The following is a 13183-nucleotide window of genomic DNA, read 5'->3' on the forward strand; positions in this document are numbered from 1 at the left end:
ATGGTGGAAGGAGAGAACTGACTCTCGAAAGTCATCCTCTGACCTCCACATGCATGCCAACCCAAAGACACACACACAAAATAAATGTAAAAAAATTAAGTGTTTACTTTAAAAAGTACATGTGTGTATGGGGCCAGGAGGGGTATGTGCATGTGAGTGCAGAGGCCTGAGGGGACCAGAGGCGTTGGATCCCCTGGAGCTGGAGTTACAGGCTGCTGTGAGCCACCTAACATGGGTGCTGGGAACTGAGCTCGGGTCCTCTGGAAGACCAGCATGTGCCCTTAACCACTAAGCCATCAAGAGAAGGTTTTGGTTTGTTTTTAACCAATAGGGCATTCTCTTCTCTTTCCTTCCTTCCCCTTCCTCTTCCCCTTCCCTTCCTTCTTTCTTCCACTCCTTTCTTCTGTCCTTCGCCCCTCCATCCCTCCCTCTCTTGACTCATGTAACCCAGACTGGCCTTGCTTTGTAGCTGAAGATGACCTTGAACTTCTGCTCTTCTGCCTCTGCTTCCCAAGGACTAGGATTACAGGCATGCACCACCATGCTCACTTTATGAAACCTGGTATTTAATGTAATTTTTACAAGGTGATAGAACAAAAGAAAACATATTTTCAAACCACCTTAGTGGAAAACACATACTCATTAGAAGAAAGTTGGGGAAGCATCTTTTAGAACAACCCCCCCCCCATTACAGTGACCCTAGTTCTCAGTTCCCCATGACAGCTTCAGAGATATCTGTGGCAGTGCTGTGTGTGAAACGATAAAAGGGAAGTTATAGAATTCATCAACTGTTGGCTGCATCCTGCTACCCCTCCACTAAGAAATACCACACATGGGAGTGCAGATATGACTCAACGAAGAAGAGCACCAGCTGTTCTTGCTGAGACTCTGGATTCAGTTCCCAGCACCGACCAGGCAGCTCACAACTGTAACTTCAACTCCAGAGGATCTGATGTCCTCTTCTGGCTGCTGTGGTCACTGGATGAACATGGTACATTTACATATATGCAGGTAAAACATTCATACACATAAAATAAAAATAAAGAAATTTCATATAGTTGAAGAAAATGAGTGAATGCAATGTATAGATGTGCCAAGAGTTTCACAGCAAATAAGACAAATGACAGCCTACAGAATGGAAAAAAATCACATCAACAAGTGTATCTTTTATGAATTTGAATGCCCTTGTGTTTGGTGTATAGATGATTAGAATTGAAATGTCCTCTTGGTGGATTCTTCCTTTGATGAGTATGTGGTGTCCTTCCCGGTCTCTTCTAATTAGTGTTGGTTTTGTCTGGTATTAAAATGGCTACATCAGCTTGTTTCTTGGGTTCATTTGCTTGGAATATCTTTTTCCATCTTTTCACCCTGAGGTGATTATCTGTCTTTAATGTTAAGGTGTGCTTCTTGGATAGACAGAAGGATACATCCTGTTTTTTTAATTCAGTCTGCTAGTCTGTGTCTTTTTATTGGGAATAAAGACCATTGACGTTGAGAGTTATCAATGAGCAGTGTTTGTTGATTCCCATTGCTGTATGTGCCCCCCCCCCTTTGATTTGCTGCTCTGGGATTATTTATTCCTTGTGTTTTCTTGGGTATGGTTGCCTCTTCAGGTTGAAGTTTTCCTTCTAACGTCTTATGTAGGGCTGAATTTGAGGGTCAATACTGCTTAAATTTGGTTTTATCATGAAATGTCTTTCTCCATCTATTGTGGTTGGAAGTTTTGCCTGGTAGAGTCATCTGCACTGGCATCTATTGCTCTTAGACTTTGTAGAACATCCTTCCAGGCCCTTCTGGCTTTTAGAGTCTCCACTGAGAAGTTATTCTAATAGGTCTGCCTTTATATGTTACTTGGTGTTTATTCCTTGCGGCTTTTAATATTTTTTCTTTGTTCTATACATTTAGTGTTTGCTTATGTGCTGAGGGGACTTCCTTTTCTAGTCCAGTCTATTTGGTGTTCTGTATGCTTCTTGTACCTTGATAAGCACTTCCTTCTTCAGGCTAAGGAAATTTTCTTCCATGATTTTGTTAATAATATTTTCTGTGCCTTTGGCATGAGTTTCTTCTCCTTCCTCTATTCCTATTTTTCATATCATTTGGTCTCTTCATAGTGTCCAGATTTCCTAGATATTTTGTGCCTAGATAGTGTGTGTGTGTATGTGTGTGTGTGTGTGTGTGTGTGTGTGCGCGCTAGAAGTCTTAGCTGGGATCATCCTTGTGGATTCTTAGGAGTTTCCCTGGCACTAGGTTTCTCCCCAACCCTGAAATGGTTCCCCCATCAAGATATCTCTTTTGTTCCTCTCTCTCTCTCTGTCCCTCCCACAACTTGCCTCCCATGCCCAGGCTGCCCAACCCACTCCCTCAAGTTCCCATCTCCCCATTCCCCCGCCCCTGCCCCCAGTTTACCCAGGAGATCTCTTCTATTTCCCCTTCCTAGGGAAATACATGCACCCCTCTTTGGGCTCTCCTTGGTATCTAGCCTCCCTGGGGCTATGGATTGCAGGTTCTTTATCCTGTACTTTACTCCTAATATCTACTTTTGAGTGAGTACATACATGTTTGTCTTTCTGAGTCTGGGCTACCTCACTCAGAATGATTTTTTTCCATCCATTTGCCTGCAAATTTCATGAGGTCATTGTTTTTTTACAGCTGAGTAATACTCCATTGTGTAAATGTAACACATTTTCCTTATCCATTCCTCAGTTGAGGGGCATCTAGGTTGTTTCCAGGTTCTGTCTATTATGAATAATACTTCTATGAACATAACTAAGCAAGTGTCCTTGTGGTATGATTGAGCATCCTTTGGGTATATGCCCAAGATTGGTATAACTGGGTCCTGAGATAGATTGATTCCCATTTTTCTGAGAAACCTCCATACTGATTTCCAAAGTGACTGTACAAGTTTGCACTCCCACCAGCAGTGGAGTTATGTTCCCCTTACTCCACATCCTTTCCAACATAAGCTGTCATCAGTGTTTTTGATCTTAGCCATTCTGACAGCTATAAGACGATATCTCAGAGTTGTTTTGATATGCATTTCCCTGACACCCAAGGATGTTGAACAATTTTTTTAAATGTATTTTGGCCATTTGAGATTCTTCTGTTGAGAATTCTCTGTTCAGATCTGTATCCCATTTTTTAATTGGATTATTTGGTATTTTGGATCTAGTTTCTTGAGTTCTTTATATATTTTGGAGATCAGCTCTCTGTCAGATGTAGGGTTGGTGAAGACCTTTTCCCGTTCTGTAGGCTGCCATTTTGTCTTATTGACAGTGTCCTTTGCCTTACAGAAGGTTTTCAGTTTCAAGAGGTCCCATTTATTAATTTATTAACAGTGTCTGTTCTACTGGTGTTATATTCAGGAAGTAGTCTCCTGTGCCAATGTATTCAAGACAACTTCCCACTTTCTCTTCTATCAGGCTCAGTGTAACTGGATTTATGTTGAGGTCTTTGATCCACTTAGACGAGTTTTGTGCAGGGTGTAGATATGGATCTATTTGCATTCTTCTAAATGCCAACACCCAGTTATGCCAGCACCATTTGTTGAAGATGCTTTCTTTTTATCCATTGTATAATTTTGGCTTCTTTGTCAAAAATCAAGTGGTCATAGGTGTGTGGATTTATGTTAGGGTCTTCAATTCGATTCATTGATCCATATGTCTGTTTTTATGCTAATACCAAGCTGTTTTTATAACTATAGCTCTATAGTAGAGCTTGAAGTCAGGGATGGTGATGCCTCCAGGAGTTCCTTTATTGTACAGGATTGTTTCAGCTATTTTTTTTCATATGAAGTTGAGTATTGTTCTTTTGAAGTCTGTGAAGGATTGTGTTGGGATTTTGATAAGGATTGCATTGAACCTGTAGATTGCTTTTGGTAAGATCGCCATTTTTACTATGTTAATCCTACCTATCCATGAACATGGAAGATCTTTCCATTTTCTGATATCTTCTTCAAAGATTTAAAGTTCTTGTCATACAGATCTTTCACTTGTTTGGTTAGAGTTACCCCAAAATATTTTACATTATTTGTGGCTATTGTAAAGGGTATTGTTTCTCTGATTTCTTTCTCAGCCTGTTTATTATTTGTATATAGGAAGGCTACTGATTTTTTTTAACTTAATCTTGTATCCCACCACATTACTGAAGGTGTTTATCAGTTGTAGGAGTTCCCTGGTAGAATTTTTGGGGTCACTTATGTATACAATCATATCATCTACAAATACCAAAAGTTTGACTTCTTCCTTTCCAATTTGTATCCCTTTGATCTCCTTTTGTTGTCTTATTGCTCTAGCTAGAATTTTGAGTACTATATTGAATAAATATGGGGAGAGTGGATAGCCTTATCTTGCTCCTGATTTTGGTTGGAATCCTTTTAAGTTTCTCTCCATTCAATTTGATGTTGGCTGTCAGCTTGCTATATATTGCTTTTATTATATTTAGATGTGTTCTTATATCCTTGACCTCTCTAAGACCTTTATCCATGAAGGGGTGTTGGATTTTGTCAAAGGATTTTTCAGCATCTAATGAGATGATCATGTGGGTTTTTTCTTACAATTTGTTTATATGGTGGATTACATTGACAGATTTTTGTACGTTGAACCATCCCTGCATCTCTGGGATAAAGCCTGCTTGATCATAATGGATGATTTTTTGTATGTGTTCTTAGATTTGATTTTCAGTATTTTAATGAGTATTTTTGCATCAATGTTCATGAGAGAGAGACTATTTTGTAATTCTCTTTCTTTGTTGCATCTTTGTGTCATTTGGGTATCAGGATAACTGTAGCCTCATAAAAAGAATTTGGCTATGTTCCTTCTGTTTCTATTGGAATTAGCTCTTCTTTGAAATTCTGATAGAATTCTGTGCTGAAACTATCTGGCCCTGTGCTTTTTTTTGGGGGGGGGGACCTTTTATGACTGCTTCTATTTCCTTTGGGGTTATAGGTATATTTAAATTGTTTATCTGGTCTTGGTTTAATTTTGGTATGTGATACCTATCTAGTAAATTGTCCATTTCTTTTAGATTTTCCAATTTTATGAAGTACAGGCTTATGAAGTATGACCTAATGATTTTCTGGATTTCCTTGGTGTCTTTTGTTATGTCCCCCTTTTCATTTCTGATTTTGTTAATTTGGATATTCTCTCTCTGCTTTTGGTTAGTTTGGATAAGGGAGTTTGTCTATCTTGTTGATTTTCTCAAAGAACCAACTCTTTGTTTCATTGATTCTTTGTATTGTTCTCTTTGTTTCTATTTTGTTGATTATTTCCTGCCATCTACTCCTCTTGGGTGAGTTTGCTTCTTTTTTTTTTTTTCTAGATCTTTCATATGTGCTGTTAAGTTGCTAGTGTGAGATTTCTCCAAATTCTTTATGTAGGCATTTAGTGCTATGAACTTTCCACTTAGTACTGCTTTCATAGTGTCCCATAAGTTTGAGTATGTTGTGCATTCATTTTCATTGAAATCTAGACATCTTTAATTTCTTTTTTTATTTCTTCCTTGACCTAGTGGTGATTCAATTGAGAGTTGTTCAGTTTCCATGAGTTTATAGGCTTTCTGCAATTTGTGTTGTTGAATTCTAGCTTTTAGCTATGGTGATCTGATAAGATACAGGGGGTTAATCCAATTTTTTTGTATCTGTTGAGATTTGCTTTGTAATTGAGTATATGGTCAATTTTAGAGAAGGTTCCATGAGGTGCTGAGAAGGTATACTCTTTTGTGTTTGGGTAAAATATTCTACAGATGTCTGTTAAGTCCATTTGAGTCATAAAATCTGTTAGTTCCCTTATTTCCCTTAAGTTTCTGTCTGGCAGACCTGTCCATTGGTGAGAATGGGATGTTGAAGTCTCCCACTATTAGCCTGTAGGGTTTGATGTGTGATTTAAGCTTTAGTGATGTTTCTTTTACAAATGTGGGTGCCCTTGTATTTGGGGCATAAATGTTGAGAACTGAGACTTCATCTTGATGGATTTTTCCTGTGATGAACATGAAATGTCCTTCTCCATCTCTTTTGATTCATTTTAGTTTGAAGTCTGTTTTGTTAGATATTAGGATAGCTACACCAGCTTGCTTCTTAGGGCCATTTGATTGGAAAATCTTTTCCCAACTCTTTACTCTGAGGTAATGTCTGTCTTTGAAGTTGGGGTGTGTTTCTTGTATGCAGCAGAAGAATGGATCCTGTTTTTGTATCCATTCTGTTAGCCTGTGTCTTTTTAAAGGTGAATTGAGTCCATTGATATTAAGGGATATTAATAACCATGGATTGTTAATTCCTGTTATTTTTTGGTTTTTGTGGTGGTGGTGGTAGTGTGTGTGTGTTTCTTTTCTTTGGGATTTTCAGGTGTGAGATTATCTATTGCCTGTGTTTTCATGGTGCAGCTAACTACCTTGGGTTGGAGTTTTTCTTCTAGTACTTTCTGTACAGCTGTATTTGTGGATAGGTATTGTTTAAATTTGGATTTGTCATAGAATATCTTGTTTTCTCTGTCTATGGTAATTGAAAGTTTTGCTGGGTATAGTAGTCTGGGCTGGCATCTGTTGTTTCTTAGTGTATACAAAATGTCTGTCTAAGAACCTTCTGGCTTTTAGAGCATCCTTTGAGAAGTTGGGTGTAATTGTGATAGGTCTGCCTTTATATGTTACTTGGCCTTTTTCCTTCGCAGCTCTTAATATTCTTTATTTATTTTGTATGCTTAGTGTTTTGATTGTTATGTGGTGAGGGGACTTTTTTTTCTGGTCCAGTCTATTTGGTGTTCTGTAAGCTTCTTGTACCTTCATAGGCATGTCCTTCTTTAGGTTGGGAAAGTTTTCTTCTATGATTTTGTTAAATATATTTTCTGTGTCTTTTATTCTTAGATTTGGTCTTTTTGTGGTGTTCCAGATTTCCTGGATGTTTTGTGTTAAAATTTTTTTGAATTTAACATTTTCTTTGACCAATGAATCTATTTCCTCTAACGTATCTTCAACATCTGAGATTCTCTCTTCCATCTCTTGTATTCTGTTGGTTATCCTTGCATCTGTAGTTCCTATTCACTTACCCAGATTTTCCATTTCCAAAATTCCCTTGGTTTGTGTTTTCTTTATTGCCTCTATTTCAATTTTTAAGTCTTGAGCTGTTTCCTTCACCCATTTGATTATTTTTTCTTGGCTTTCTTTAAGGGATTTATTGATTTCTTCCAATTTTTTGTTTGTCTTTCCCTCAATTTCTTTAAGGAAAATTTTCATCTCCTCTTTAAGGGCCTCTATCATCTTCATGAAATTATTTTTAAAGTCATTTTCTTCTGCTTCAACTGTGTTGGGATGTTCAGGTCTTGCTGTTGTAGGATCACTGGGTTCTGGTGATGCCATATTGCCCTTTATATTGTTGAATGTATTCTTACACTGGCGTTTACCCATCTGTTCTTCCAACTAGTGTAGATGGTGCTTGTGCCTATAGGGGCTGCTGTTCTTTCAGTTGGTGTGAGTGGTGCTTGTGCTTACAGAGAAGGTCTGCCAATGTTGCTGGAGAGGGTTGTTCTTGGGGAGGATGCTGGAGTAGGTGTGGCTGGGTGGCAGACTGGGTCTTGTGGGAAGAGTCCAGTGGGTAGCAGGGGTGGTGGTGCAGCCTGACCACAGGTCTCTCACCTGCTGGCCAGTTGCTGGGGACTGCACCAGAGAAGTGGAGGTCCACCATAGTTGGGGGCAGGGTCCAGCTGCCTTGCTGGGGCTGAGATTGGGGGAGGGGAGCACGGGATATGCCTGGGGTTTAAGGCCTAGAGATTGGGGCGGTTTAGCTGGGAGACCAGTCACTCACCTGTTCTTCCAACTGGTGTAGGTGGTGTTTGTGCCTATAAGGGCTGCTGATGTAGCAGGAGATAGTTGGCCAAGGGGAGGATGATGAGGTTGGTGGGTTTGGGTGGCGGAGTGGGTCTTGTGGGAACAGAATCCAGTGGATGGCAGCAGTGGTGATGCAAACTACCTAGGATCTCTCACCTGCTGGCCAGTTGTTGGGGTCTGCACCAGAGCAGTGGGGTTCCACCAGAGCAGTGGGGCTGAGGTGGGGGGGGGCATGGACTGTGCCCTGGGGCTTAGGGCCTGGAGGTTGGGGCAGTTCAGCTGGGAAACCTTAGTCACTTACCTGTTCTTCCAAGTGGTGTGGGTAGACCTGCCTTGATTTTATTTAACATTTTCTTTGACCAAGGAATCCATTTCTTCTATCTTGACTTCAATGCCTGAGATTCTCTCTTCCATCTCTTGTTTTCTATTGATAAGGCTTGCCTCTAAGGTTCCTGTTTGAGCTCCTAAATTTTTCATGTCCAGATTTCCCTCAGTTTGGACTTCAAGATTCCATTTCTACTTTCATGTCTTTAACAGTTTTTTTTCATTTCATTCCACTGTTTGTTTGTATTTTCAGAGATTTCATTAATGGGTTTATTCATATCCTCTTTAAGGTTCTTGAGCATTTTCATAAAAGCTATTTTGAAATCCTTGTCTGTTGTTCGGCTGTATTGTATTTTTTCATGGCCTACTGTAGTAGGGTTGCTGGGTTCCAGTGGAGACATATTGTCCTTGCTGTTACTGTGTTTTTCTGCTGGTCATCTGGGTTTGGGATGATTGTAATTCTAGGTGCTGATATCCTGTCTTGTGTTTGCTGGGTGGGGGTTCCATCCTTTGGTTTCTGTTGCCCTTTCTGGTTCTTAGGAGTGTGGTGGCTGTGGGTTGCCTGGTAGAAAATGCTTCTTGAGATCCTGCCAGCTGTGGCCACTGGGAGTCCTAGGTAGAATGTCTTTTTAAGTATTGGGGGCTGACACTAAGGAATGGGGATGGACTAGAAGCAAGTGTTAAGAGGGTCCACAGGAAAGAAGAAAGCTGGGTGTGCTGCCAGGGTCTTTCTAGACCCCTGGGAATGGGGAAGAGAGGAAGGAGAGGCCAGAGCAGGTGGTCTGCTACAAAGCTGGGGTTAAGGCTAGGGGACTGGAATTAGAGGTGAGGAGGGAAAGCTAAGATTGCCTAGCTCCAGTCTTGCCCTTTCAAATGCCGAATGGCCCTCCTATGTGTGCATGCTTTCACAGGGCACTTTTGGCTCCCTTGGGAAGCCTTTGCTGTTCTCCAGATTAAACATATGCATGTGAGAAGCACCACTGCGCCACAAATGACTAGCCTGGCTACTCCAACATTAAGTTTACTAGAAACTTCCTTCACTTGCCAACCCTCACCTGGCTCATCCCCAACTCTAACACAGCATGCTTACACTGCAGCTTCTTCCAGTTTCTTCCTAGGCTTGCCTCAAGGTGCTTACAGGCAGGGCCTGTTCACTTGTGCATACTATCGCAGGAAGAATGGTACCCGAGAAGAGGGAAGTGCCTCCTGAGTCCTTTGATGCCTCTTTATACTCAGCACAGAGCCTAGCACCAAATAAGCATTCAAGTCCAGCCAATCACTTCCCTTTCTACCCTCCCTCCCAGCTGCATGTGTCAGTGAGTTTCTTTAGGGTAATAAACTCTCCCCCAATACTGTGGCTTAAAGCAACCACTGTTGAGTTGGCTCACAATTCTGAGAGGCCACTGGGTGGATCTTCTTGTCTAGGATGGCTTGGCTGTTCTTTCCTGGTATGCTTGTACATCTGTGGTCAGCTCTCGAGTGGTCTGGGGTTGGGATGTAGGTAGAGAGGGCCTCATCTGGGACAGTAAAGCTGTGCCTCATATGGTCTGCATAGGTCTTCATCACACAGTGGTCACCCAGGTCACAAAAGTGACTAGAGAAGTGTTTCCCCTTCTCTAGTTTTCCCACTGCAAATCACTATTCCAGTGGTTGCTAGCATTTCTTCTTGTTCCACTGACTCATATGAATCCCACATTCCACAGCACCAGGTACCTCACCTCCTCAGTGAGGTCGAAGCTGCCATTTGGGAGTACTTTCCCATGGCCTGAATGTCTGTTCTAACAGTACTTCACAGATGGATTCTAGGGTCCCCTTCCTTGAGTACCAGTCCTCAGGGACCTTCTCGCTTGCTTTGTTGAGTCTCCCATCTCCACGTATATCTACATCCTCCATCTTTCTCCTGTCCTCTGAAGCCATGACCCACCCTCAGGTTTCAGATCTTTATGCCCTAAATTCACCCAGTTGAGAAACCATGGGTGGCCAAACACTGGAGGCGATGGGCCTTAGCTGCATTCCCCCCAGCTCTCACTGGCAACTTCATCACTCATCAAGAGTTCAGCAAGCTCTGTCAGCAGCTGCAGCTGATGACATGACATCTCTGCTTCAGAAATGAGCAAGATCTTGTTTTCAGACCAGGCAAAGTAGCTTCCTGACCATCTGCCTTTCCCACCAGGGGCTAAGCAAGAGTTGGTGGTGTAGCATTGGGATAGCCTCAGATAATACTGGCATATCTTTGCTGTTTCTTGTGTGGTCTTGTGGTCTCCAAGTTCAGTGATATTATATAGGAACCAGACACAAACAATCCTTCCCATAACTCAATGCAGTGACCACTGCTGGTGGTAGCTGGGTCCTCCACAACTGAATCCCAAGCATGTTTTCTCAGACAGCCTTAAGTCACATATTCAGCTACGGGTAGGACCATATCACCTTCCACACTCTCAGGTTGTCCACTGGGATTTGTTATTTCTTCATTGTTTTCACTGTCTATCTCAGTAGATGGAATGTGCCCAGATACAGGAGCCAATCAATTTTATATGCTGTTGTGACAATTAGGACAATGCCCAAGACAAAAATGGTGCTTGAGGAGTACTTGTGGGATACATTAAAAATGACACATTCAGGCAAAGACCAAGAAAGTGACAGACAGGATAGAATGCCAGGTCATAACCAGAGTGGAAGTTTACAAAGGGTGAGGAGGAGGAGATGTTTAAGTCATGCTTTATGAAATAATGCTGATGGGGAAAAGGACCACAGGTGGCACATACCTTTAGAGGAAGCCTGGTAGGTTGGAGAAAAGGAACCAGGAAAGGAAAGTATTGCAGATGGGGGAGGGTGACATTGGAGATGTGGGAGGTGAGGTAGGGTGACATTTAGGGTCTTGGACTTAAAGGGATGGGGAGGAATTAAAGCTTGCACCAAGAAGAATGGGGATGCTGGGGGCTTAAGATAATATTGGCTGGTCCATCCTACATTTGGAGCAACTCACTCGGGAAGAAGTCCTGCTAAGAGGCATGCTCTCATCTTCCTGTGAGGAATATAATCCTGCTTCCTTACCACTGGGCTAGCTCTGAAAGCATTTAGATCTTGGCCACTCCACCAGTCTGGTCTTCACATTTCTTCCAAAGGTTCTTAACTCAAATTCATTGCCATGGAATTTCATATAAAATACTCGGGTTTCAGAGATGACGTTTAGGCACATCTACTCTGCAGCTTTCATTCCTGCACGTTCCCAAAATCCTCCTCATTTCTGTATTAAGTCAGTGGTTTGCATGAAGGGGCCCTGGGCAGGGAGACCCAGGTCTCTAAGCATGAGCAGACATGGGTCTCACTGGAGCTCAGACCATTCCCTACAATTCTGGCAGGAAGAGAGAAGTGTTGTGCTTCTCTTGAGCTGTGGCTAGCCATGATTTTATGGAGACCAAATCACATTTCAGTGTTCATGAGAACTTGGCGGGGAGTATAGAGATTGACTTTGGATATCTTCTATCATTTTCCACCTTTCACTGAACCTAGGGCTATTTTGGCTTGCCCTGGCCAGCAAGACCTGGGGATCCCTTGTCTCTGTCCCCCTCCACCCCACAGTGCTGGGGTTAATGTGTCTAGCTTTTCATGGGTGTGAGGGATCTCAACCCATGTTTTTATGCTCGTGCAGCAAGTACTTTACCCACTGACCCATCTCTTCAGCCCCTAAATAAGCTCAGTTTTAAAAATAAAATAGTTTCTTGTTTTTCGTGCTAGGATGGAACCCAGAGCCTTGAGTGTGCTAGGGAAGTGCTCTTTATCGGTATTTTGAGGGACATTTCATAACACTGACATTAAAGGTGATGAAGCATTGCTTTCCTTGAACAGACAGTCCATAAACATAAATAAAAGGCAAAGAAAAAATAAAATGAACATGTTTGGCTCCTGACTTTTAGCTAGGTACTATCTGGGTGGGACAGGGGACCAAGACTGGAGATGAGACCCACCCATCCATCACTGACTGATACTAACCTACAGTGAGAGGAGAAAAGCAGAACATAGTTTCAACTCACGAAGTGCACAAATGCACTTGTGAAATGAGAAAGACAAGCTGGCGAGGTGACTTGGATGATACAGCTCTTGCTATATAAAGCATGATGACTTGTTTGATCCCTGGTACCCACTCTGGAAAGAACCAACTTCCAATTTGTCCTCTAACCTTCACACATACTCATACAAAAAACCCTAAAAACATCTTTAAAAATGAAAAAGTCGGGCGGGCGGTGGTGATACACGCCTTTAATCCCAGCACTTGAGAGGCAGAGCCAGGTGGATCTCTGTGAGTTCGAGGCCAGAGCCTGGTCTACAGAGTGAGATCTAGGACAGGCACCAAAACAACACAGAGAAACCCTGTCTCAAAAAAAAAAAAAAAAAAAAAGAAAGAAAGAAAAAGAAAAGAAAAAAAAAGAAAGAAAAAGTCTTGCATGATGGCACACAATTTTAATCTCAGCACGTAGGAGACAGAGGGAGGCAGATCTCTGTGAATTTAAGGGCAGCCTGGTCTACACATCAAGTTATGCCAGCTAGAGATATATAGTGAGAGCTTGTCTCAAAAAATATGTACTTAAAAGAAAACATTAAAAATGAAAAAGGCTATGTCTTAGTTTGGGTTTTATTGCTGTGAAGAGACACAATAACCAAGGTAACTCTTATAAAGGAAAACATTTAACTGGGGCTGGCCTACAGTTCAGAAGTTTAGTCCACTATCTTCATGGAGGGAAGCATGGCAGTGTGCAGACAGACATGATGTTGGAGAAGTAGCTGAGAGCTCTACATCTGGATCCTCAGGCAGCAGGAAGAGAATGCTACTATGGGCGTGGCTTGAGCATCTGAGACCTCAAAGCCTACCCCCTAGTGACACACTTCCTCCAACAAAACTACATCTACTCCAGCAAGGCCATGCCTCCTAATAGTGCCACTCCCTAATAGTGCCCTCCCAATGAGGATCCATTTTCTTTCAAACTACCACAGGCTACAAAAACAAAAACAAACAAAAAACAATGCCCACATCTACCAGTGGCAATGT

The sequence above is a fragment of the Peromyscus eremicus genome, chromosome 1, assembly GCF_949786415.1.
Source record: "Peromyscus eremicus chromosome 1, PerEre_H2_v1, whole genome shotgun sequence".
In the NCBI taxonomy this organism is placed as follows: domain Eukaryota; kingdom Metazoa; phylum Chordata; class Mammalia; order Rodentia; family Cricetidae; genus Peromyscus; species Peromyscus eremicus.